The 8,258-nt window shown below is 39.2% G+C and overlaps 2 non-coding genes across 2 annotated transcripts; one reads left to right on the forward strand and one right to left on the reverse strand.

The window, feature by feature from the left end:
- The first annotated feature begins 3,396 nt into the window (after positions 1 to 3,396).
- On the forward strand, positions 3,397 to 3,512 carry LOC132538878 (small nucleolar RNA SNORA26). The gene has a single exon (XR_009550185.1). It is a non-coding gene; the product is annotated as a small nucleolar RNA SNORA26 (small nucleolar RNA).
- A 1,500-nt stretch (positions 3,513 to 5,012) lies between these two features.
- LOC132538887 (small nucleolar RNA U13) lies at positions 5,013 to 5,116 on the reverse strand. The gene has a single exon (XR_009550192.1). It is a non-coding gene; the product is annotated as a small nucleolar RNA U13 (small nucleolar RNA).
- Positions 5,117 to 8,258: the final 3,142 nt, after the last annotated feature.

The following is an 8,258-nucleotide window of genomic DNA, read 5'->3' on the forward strand; positions in this document are numbered from 1 at the left end:
CTTCACTTCTAGGAATTGCAGGTTGCGATCTCTGGATGAATCTCTGCGTATTTTAGCTCATCTGCCTTCAGACCCAAGCTGGAGATCTCAGCCAGGATGTCCAGTTTTGGCAGGGACCCCGGGGGGTCCGGGAGGTCCGGGATCTGTATAGAATTCATAGCACATGGGCGGGCGGGCCAACCGTGCAGAAGGCGCGGGCCGAGGTGCCCAGGGGTGGCGGCCATAATAGGCCGCCTCGGCCCTGCCCCATGGCCCTGCCATGTCTGCTGTCCTGCTCGCAGTGGCCGAGCAGCGTGGAGGAATCACGCATCCAGTGTCCTGCGCCACGCGGTGGAGAGCCGGCTCTTGTGGGCTGGCCTTGGGCTTTTGTGTGTTGGCATCGGGCTCTTGTGTGTTGGCATCGGGCTCCTACGTGTTGGCATCGGGCTCCTGCGTGTTGGCATCGGGCTCTTGTGTGCTGGCGTCGGCCTCTTGTGTGCTGGCGTCGGCCTCCTGCGGCTGCGGGGCTGCGGGGCTGCAGGTGCGGTGCGCGGGGTTGTCTGGGCGCAGCCGGCTGGCTGGCTGTTCAACCAGGTGAAAAAGGCAACTCCGCGCCTTGCCTCTTGCCCGCTGGCTCTTCCCGACTCCGCTAGCTGTTGTGAGTGCGCCCGAGCGAGTGGAAACCACAGAGTGGTCCAGAGATAAATGTTCCAGAAATAGCAAAACAGTCTCGTGAAGAAAGAGCAGAGGCCTTTGGAGATCTCTTCACAAGCAGAAGAGAAGGCCATAGTGCATAGGTAGCCAAGTTGTCTTCACTTATCTGAGAGATGCGCAGGTCAGGTCCACGTGGGCGCCATTTGTTGTTAAAATTCGGAGCTTCAGCTGGCCGGGCTAGCTTTACGGGTGGGAAACAGAGACGACCAGAGACATACGGCTGGGCAGGGAAGCTATATTTCTTTATTCAGGAACAACGATTCATAAACTAACCCAAACTAATCACCAAACAAAACTCTCCTGCCTCTTTCTCACATGGCGGCGCCAAGAACTCTGTTGCCTCTTTCCCCCGCGGTGGCGCCAAGCACTCTTGAACTCTGGAACTCTGGAACTCTCTCGGGGTTCCTTGGGGCGGGGACAAGCGGGCCCGCGAAACTAGCAGGACTGAACCAATTTTCTTGGCAGGGGGAGAGCTAGAACAACCCAATGTAAAGCATACAACATGACTGTACTGTAAATCATGAACCCCATGAATAAAAGATATTCAGAAAAGTAGGCAAAAGGTGTCACATCAATGGTAGAGTGTAGGTTTCCAAAGATTTTATCCTCTGTAAAAACAATAAAAACCTGACCAAAAATTGTTAGAGTAGACTTTCCAGAAGTGTCTAAGTTGCAAACCAGGGAATGACAGGTGTTAGTGAGGTTGTGGAGAAAAGGGAATTTGGCTGTACTGCTGGTGTGGATACAAACAGGTGAAGCCCCTTTGGAAGACTGTATGGTGAGTCCTTAAATAAATAAAAGTGGAATTACCTTATGATCCAGCAACACCACTCTTAAACATTCATCCAAAGGACTTTCAAAACTCATTGGAAGGGACATATGCACTCTGTGTTCATAGCTACATTATTCACATTAGCCAAAGAGTGGAAGCAGCCTAAATGCTCATCAGCCTATGACTGGCTAAAGAAGTTATGGGATATATAGTCCATGGAATATTACTTTGCAATCAAAAAGATGATATTGTGTCTTTTGTGACAAAATGGAGGGAACTGTAGGTGATTATGTTTAGCGAAGGAAGTAAACAGACGGAACACAACTGTGGGATAGTTTCATTTATATGTGGAATCTAGAAAACTGATACCCTTTGAACTTGAATAAAAACCAGAAGCAAGCAAACTGTTTCTAAGACTAGTGGGAACTATAGCGGTTATCTTTGTGGGGTGAGGGGGGAGGTTGGGAGGTTTGGAGGGTGAGGACACAGAACTTTGGCGGTGAGTGTGGTGTGGAACTAGACGCTGTTATCTTACATTCGTATCACCTACTATTAATCACCAATAAAAATTGAAAAACAATTCTTTAAATTAACCAAAGACTTTCAACAATATAGGAATACATTATTACAAAAGAACTGACTGGTAAGAACAAATCATGATGTAATTTAAAGTTGACTAATTCCTATTGACTTCCTCAGCTCCAGTAGACTTGGGGGGGAAAAAAAAAATCAGTCTGCAACCACAGTGAAAAGTAGCAGCAAGGCAGCCACTAGAGGGGGTAAATTAAGATACCGTTCCTTCATTCTTTTAAAATGTCATTCTAGAGAAGTGCTATTATATGGCCTATATTCCACATATAGTAAAGAATTTGACCTGTCCAAAGAAAGGTCTGGCCTTTGCCTTTGACTTCTGGGAGATAATAAATGTCATTCCTTATACAGATGTCTTTGTTTAGATAAGAGGCTGGTCATATCAGATCTTGGCCACACTTGACAGTCTTAGGGTTGAGCTGGCCATGCCAGACACCCAACCATGTGATTAAGAAGGAAAGGCTTTGGGTAATCTGATATCAGTTGACCTGGAGACTGAGTTCAACCAAGTAGGTAATCAATCTATCAGTCATGTATATATAATGAAACCTCAATAAAAACTCCAGACAGTGAGTATCTGGCAAACTTCCTTGGTTGGCAATACCTCATGTGTTTTGTCATATTAATGCCAAGAGAATAACGTGTCTGGATAATAACAGGACTTCATGCTTGGAACCTACTCAGACTATGCCCAAGACATTTGTTTTCCCTTTTGTTGATTTTAATCTGTATCCTCTATTTGTAGTTAAACATATGCATGTGTATAAAGACTTTAATGTGTTCTATCAGGCCTTTCAGTAAATTATTTAAGATTATGGTAATATTGGGAACCCCTCAACCTATGTGTGGTTTTAAAATCTTGGGCTATTGGAAGTTTAGAGGCCTAGATTCTCTCTCTCTCTCTCTCTTTTTTTTTTTTCCTGTTTCTGAGAAGATGTCGTTAGCATTGTAAATTCTCCAGAGAGCTGACTTACTGAAACATATGATTTAGAAAAAGAAAGAATACATGTGTAAGGGTGATGAATCTTTCGGTAGTGAGAGAGGATTATTCATAGTATGGAACTACAGCTGTGTTTCAATCAGTCAATGGAAAGAAATAGTAGCAACAGAGTTTAGAAATGGTAGACTCAGTTTTCAAGGTGTTTATTCACTCTGTAGATGTGAATATATAAATATCTTAAATATCTAAACTTTAGTTACTAATAATTGCTAATAGTTAAAATGAAAACAAGTAGGAATGTTATACCAAATGTAGATTCTGACATGTCCAAGTTACACCCTCCAATACCAAACGGCAAAGTTAAGGTAAAAAAAATTCAATGTAAAGCAGGTCCTTCCCCATATCCTCTTAGGCTGGTGAAGTGATTTGAGAGGCTAACATAGAAAGATAAAGTAAGTCTCCATAAAACCCAGAGAAGAGATTTCAAAACTTCAGACCCTGTCTGAAATTAAAGCTTAAAATAAAAAAAAAAAGTAAAAAGAAAATAAACAAAAATGAAGAGTTAAGGCAAATTCAAACTTGAATCCTGACAACTGGATGAATTAAACTTGTCATCTTTAAGATTGCAAACCAATGATTACAGTAAATAAATAAAGGTAAGGGAAATATAGGCATGTGTCTTAACACTGGGCACCAGAGCCTTTACTAAAAGGAAAAATGTTGAAACAGCATGGGAAAAACAAAAGGGACAGAAAAAAAACTCAGAGTACTCATTCTCCCCCCAGCATGAAAATCTGTAAAATTCTATTAAGAAATAGTCAGAAAAAAAAAAAAAAAAACTAAGGCAAATTTTGATGGAGTCAGTGGCTTTAATCCAGCACTCTTGGAAGTTATGTGAATTATGATATTTCTTCTATTTTATCAACACTGAAGATGATTAAATAAGCCAAAGTGTTTGCTGTACTCACATCAGCCTGGAGAAATTGAAAGATTGAAGGTAAAGACAGCACACACCATTATCATCCTACAATCTCTTGAAACAGCGTCCCACAATCTGTTTGAGAAAGAAAGTTACTAGATGGCTTGGATCCTTAAGTATGTCTGCTAACTGGTAGCCTAAGATTATATGCACAGGAGTAAAAAGACCAGAGTAGAGATCAGCATTTTAGATGCTCATCTTACTAGTGTCCCAGTGAATTCTATGTCTAAAAGAAAATAAAAGTCTACAGAGTCTCAGAGTCTTAGGATGCAGAATCAAGTGCACCAATGTATGAATGACATTAAAATCAAAGGTCACGAGAAGGGAAAAATGATAAGAAAAATTTGAAAAATTATTTAGAGAAATAGTCCTAAATTGATGGAAAATATCAGTCTACACATGAATAGATGTATAGTTTATACACCATATAATCCTGAATAATCAATCCTAGCTTCATCGGATGGATAAAGCACTAATTGAAGAGAATATCTGCATTCTTTATTTTTATATAAACATGACATAATAAAACATGGGATCTGCTAAAAATTCATTAATAGGTGACTATAGAAAGAAGCTTTGAGACATAATGGAATATTGTTCTGCTGTTAAAAACACCAAATCTGTGTCAGAGAGATAGGACAACAGAAGTGCCCTCAACTCTCATGACTGAGGATTGAGACTTGGTCCCTGACACTGTCATTGAGCAGATTTGAGCAATATTCTGATGCTTCTCTCATAGGCTCTTTTTTTTCTCTCTTATAAAGATGAATACATAAATATTTTTTTAAAAAGAATGAAAATCACTAAAAGTGATAAAAATCTGCCCAAAGGTATAAAATATGAGGGGGATACTATTGAGTGAAGCATAGCAGTTACTGTATGGTTTCATTACTGTGTAGATATAAATAACTAAAACCAATGATCTGGCAAGACAGGACAACAAAAATAATTCTTAGACTAGGCGAAAACTATAGTGACAGCTTGAAAAAATAGGGTGGTGGGAAGATATCAAGGGATAGTTTTTTTTTTTTTCTTCATGTCAGACTGGTTATGTGCAGACGTCGTAACAAGGTTTGTGGGTGGCACACCTCACGCAGTCGCATGATAACCCAGTCATCACGCTTATGGACTACTAAAGGATCAAGGGATAGTTTTCATAGAGAGATAACAGGAAGCTTTGATGGTAGACGTGATGAGTCTTACACACAAGGAGAGGGGTGTGAGGAGGCATTCCAGAAACTTTAGAGCATCGTCAAGTACTGCTAAGTAAATAACAAATATATTAAAGTAGTTGTATATGAAGACACAAATATATATAATATTTTATTATATATATTTAATTATATAATAGGTATTATATAATTATATAATAGGTACAAATTTCCACACTTACAAGAGTGGAGGAAGGAGAGGCAAGTGTAGCAGTATACTACAGTGTCCTGTTGATGTTAATCAGCTATTCATCTAAACAAAACTGCTATGAATTCAGATGCTAATTGCAATCACCAGGAAGTAAGTAGGAAATATATATATTTTTAATAATGACGAAGATGACTAGAAAATTCAGCAATGTATGAGCAAATATTTAATATTGTCCAGAGGAGGACAAGAACGACAAAAGAGCCAACTCATACATAGATCCAATCATATCTGTAGTTACATAAATTAGATACATTTAAATATCTTTTTTAAACTGCTCTAAAGAGGATTTCCTCTACTAGTTAATCTTGCCTGAAACTAGGTGAGTATAGTGTGTGTGTGTGTGTGTGTGTGTGTGTGTGTAAGTTTTTTTCTTTGTGTAAGTTCAGTTGGATAGCAATAGCCATATTTCAGTTCACATTTGCTCAATTGTAGACCTTTCGCAAATAAAAAAATTGAATGGTTTCTGTTCTTGTTTGAATAATACATCATATGCTTTTTTACAGAACATTTTTCTTTATTCAATCTTTTTTCACTGCTTCATCTTTACAATATTTATTTTTAACAGTATGTTGAATGGTTTTCTTTTTAGTGCATCACAAAGATCTCTACATCTGATATATTTCCTTGCTCATAGTATCAGTCAAGGTGAGTAGAAAGCCAAATGCTGAGGAGATAACACAGAATGCTTTGATTTTTTCTAATCATTTCTAATGGGGAGAGCCTTCATTATTTGCCAGTTTCCTTCAGGGATACCACACTGCACAGTGTACACAAAGGTGTCTTCATAATGATTTGCAGAGCATGTCTGACACTTAGGGATTATCAAGTAAGACCCCTGGGAGTCGGGCGGTAGCGCAGTGGGTTAAGTGCATGTGGCGCAAAGCACAAGGACCAGAGTAAGGATCCCAGTTCGAGCCCCTGGCTCCCCACATGCAAGGGGAATCGCTTCACAGGCTGTGCAGCAGGTCTGCAGGTGTCTATCTTTCTCTCTCCCTCTCTGTCTTCTCCTTCTCTCTCCATTTCTTTCTGCCCTATCTAACAACAGTGACATCAATAAGAACAACAACAATAAGTACAACAACAATAAAAAGCAAAGGCAACAAAGGGAAAATAAATAAATAAATATAAAAAATAAAAAATAATGAGACCTCCTTCATAGCAGTGATATGGTGTGGTTATCTTTAAACTGAAGCAAGATTTCTGAGGTTGAATGTTAGTTCTCACTGGAAAGACTAGTCTTTTTTTTTTTTTTTTTCATGTATCACCACAATAATGAAATTAGACATCCATGCCATATATGATATGCTTGCTTTCTTGTGTTGTTCTGAAGGTGAATATAGCACAACCATATATTCCGTGGGACAGGCAGACCTTTGATTCAAATCTATAGTTACCAGGTAGGTATGTCAAGTACAGCACTTCATTTCCTTTTTTCTTCCATTTATTTATCTTTTTACACTTACAGGATTTTTTTACTTTGTTTATATATTTTCATTATTGTCCATTTCTGGGTAGGGAAATCCAGATCATAAGCAAGAACATCCTATCATCATTCATAACTTCATGCTTCTATTACATGTTACTCTCTGCTGTTTAACTCAACACTTGGGTATTGTGAAACGTAAAAGGCTTTATGTAACACTAAAATTAAACTGCTAAGAACTTTGACAAATGGACTCACTTATGCCCAAAGAACTTTTTAATGCTGTTTATTTTTCTTTTATTGATTGATTGATTGATTGATTGATTGGATAGAGACAGCCAGAATTTGAAAGGGAAGGGCTGATAGGAAGAGAGACAGAGAGACACCTGCAGCCCTGCTTCACCACTTGCAAAGCTTTCCCCCTGCAGGTGGGGACCGGGGCTCCAACCTGCACCCTTGCACATTGTAACATGTGCATCACCTCCCGGCCCCTGTCCGAAAAAACTTTCATATTCAGAATTAAGACTTAAATTCTAGTGTTAAGTACACTGTATTTGCATGTATTTAGTGGATACAATTTTCTTAGCTGCTATTTTGTATGTTTGAACATTTCCATGAGAATATAAGATATATAATTTTTGAGGGCGGAAGTGTTTTGTTTTTTCCTTTAATTTAGATCCAAATAACAATTTCATTGATTTACCAGTGGCTTACAATGCTACACAAGTTTCAGGAGTACATCGCATCTCTTTTCTCTCTCTCTCTCTCTCTTTCTCTCTCTTTCTCTCTCTCCCTCTCTCTTTTGCCTCCAGGGTTATCTCTAGGGCTTGGTACTGGCACTGCAAATCTACTGCTTCTGGTGGCCATTTTCCCTCTTTTTTATTAGATAAGACAGAGAGAAATTGGGGGGGTTAGTAGAGAGGGAGAGACAACCGGCAGGTCTGCTTCTCTGCTTCTGAAGTGTCCCATCTGCCTTCCCTGCAGGTGGGAAGTGGGGGCTCGAACCCAGATCCTTACCCTTAGTACTATGTGAGCTTAATTGGGTGTTCATCACCCAGCCCCTCATCTCATATCTCTGTATGTATAAGTCTCGCTCTACAGACTATCAAAGTTCAACAGTCATTCCCACTACCAGACTGACACCTCTAAATTTTTTTTAACTTATCACAATATTCTAAACAGTTGACAGAGTGCTAGTACCAAGAAAATGCTTATTAAAGAAGGACTTGTAGAATTTATTTGATTGACATCCAAAGTATTTGTATTTTGATGATTCAAAAAATTTAATTAAAAGGATATAACACATATACATCCATGATTATATAATGAATATAAAGTAATGAATGGAACGCATCCCAACTTTTTGACTTATATGTCTTTGGGCCAATTAACCCTGACTTCCATTTAATGGAAACACTCTCTGGCTCTTTATGTAAAT

Source organism: Erinaceus europaeus, chromosome 5, assembly GCF_950295315.1.
Source record: "Erinaceus europaeus chromosome 5, mEriEur2.1, whole genome shotgun sequence".
In the NCBI taxonomy this organism is placed as follows: Eukaryota; Metazoa; Chordata; class Mammalia; order Eulipotyphla; family Erinaceidae; genus Erinaceus; species Erinaceus europaeus.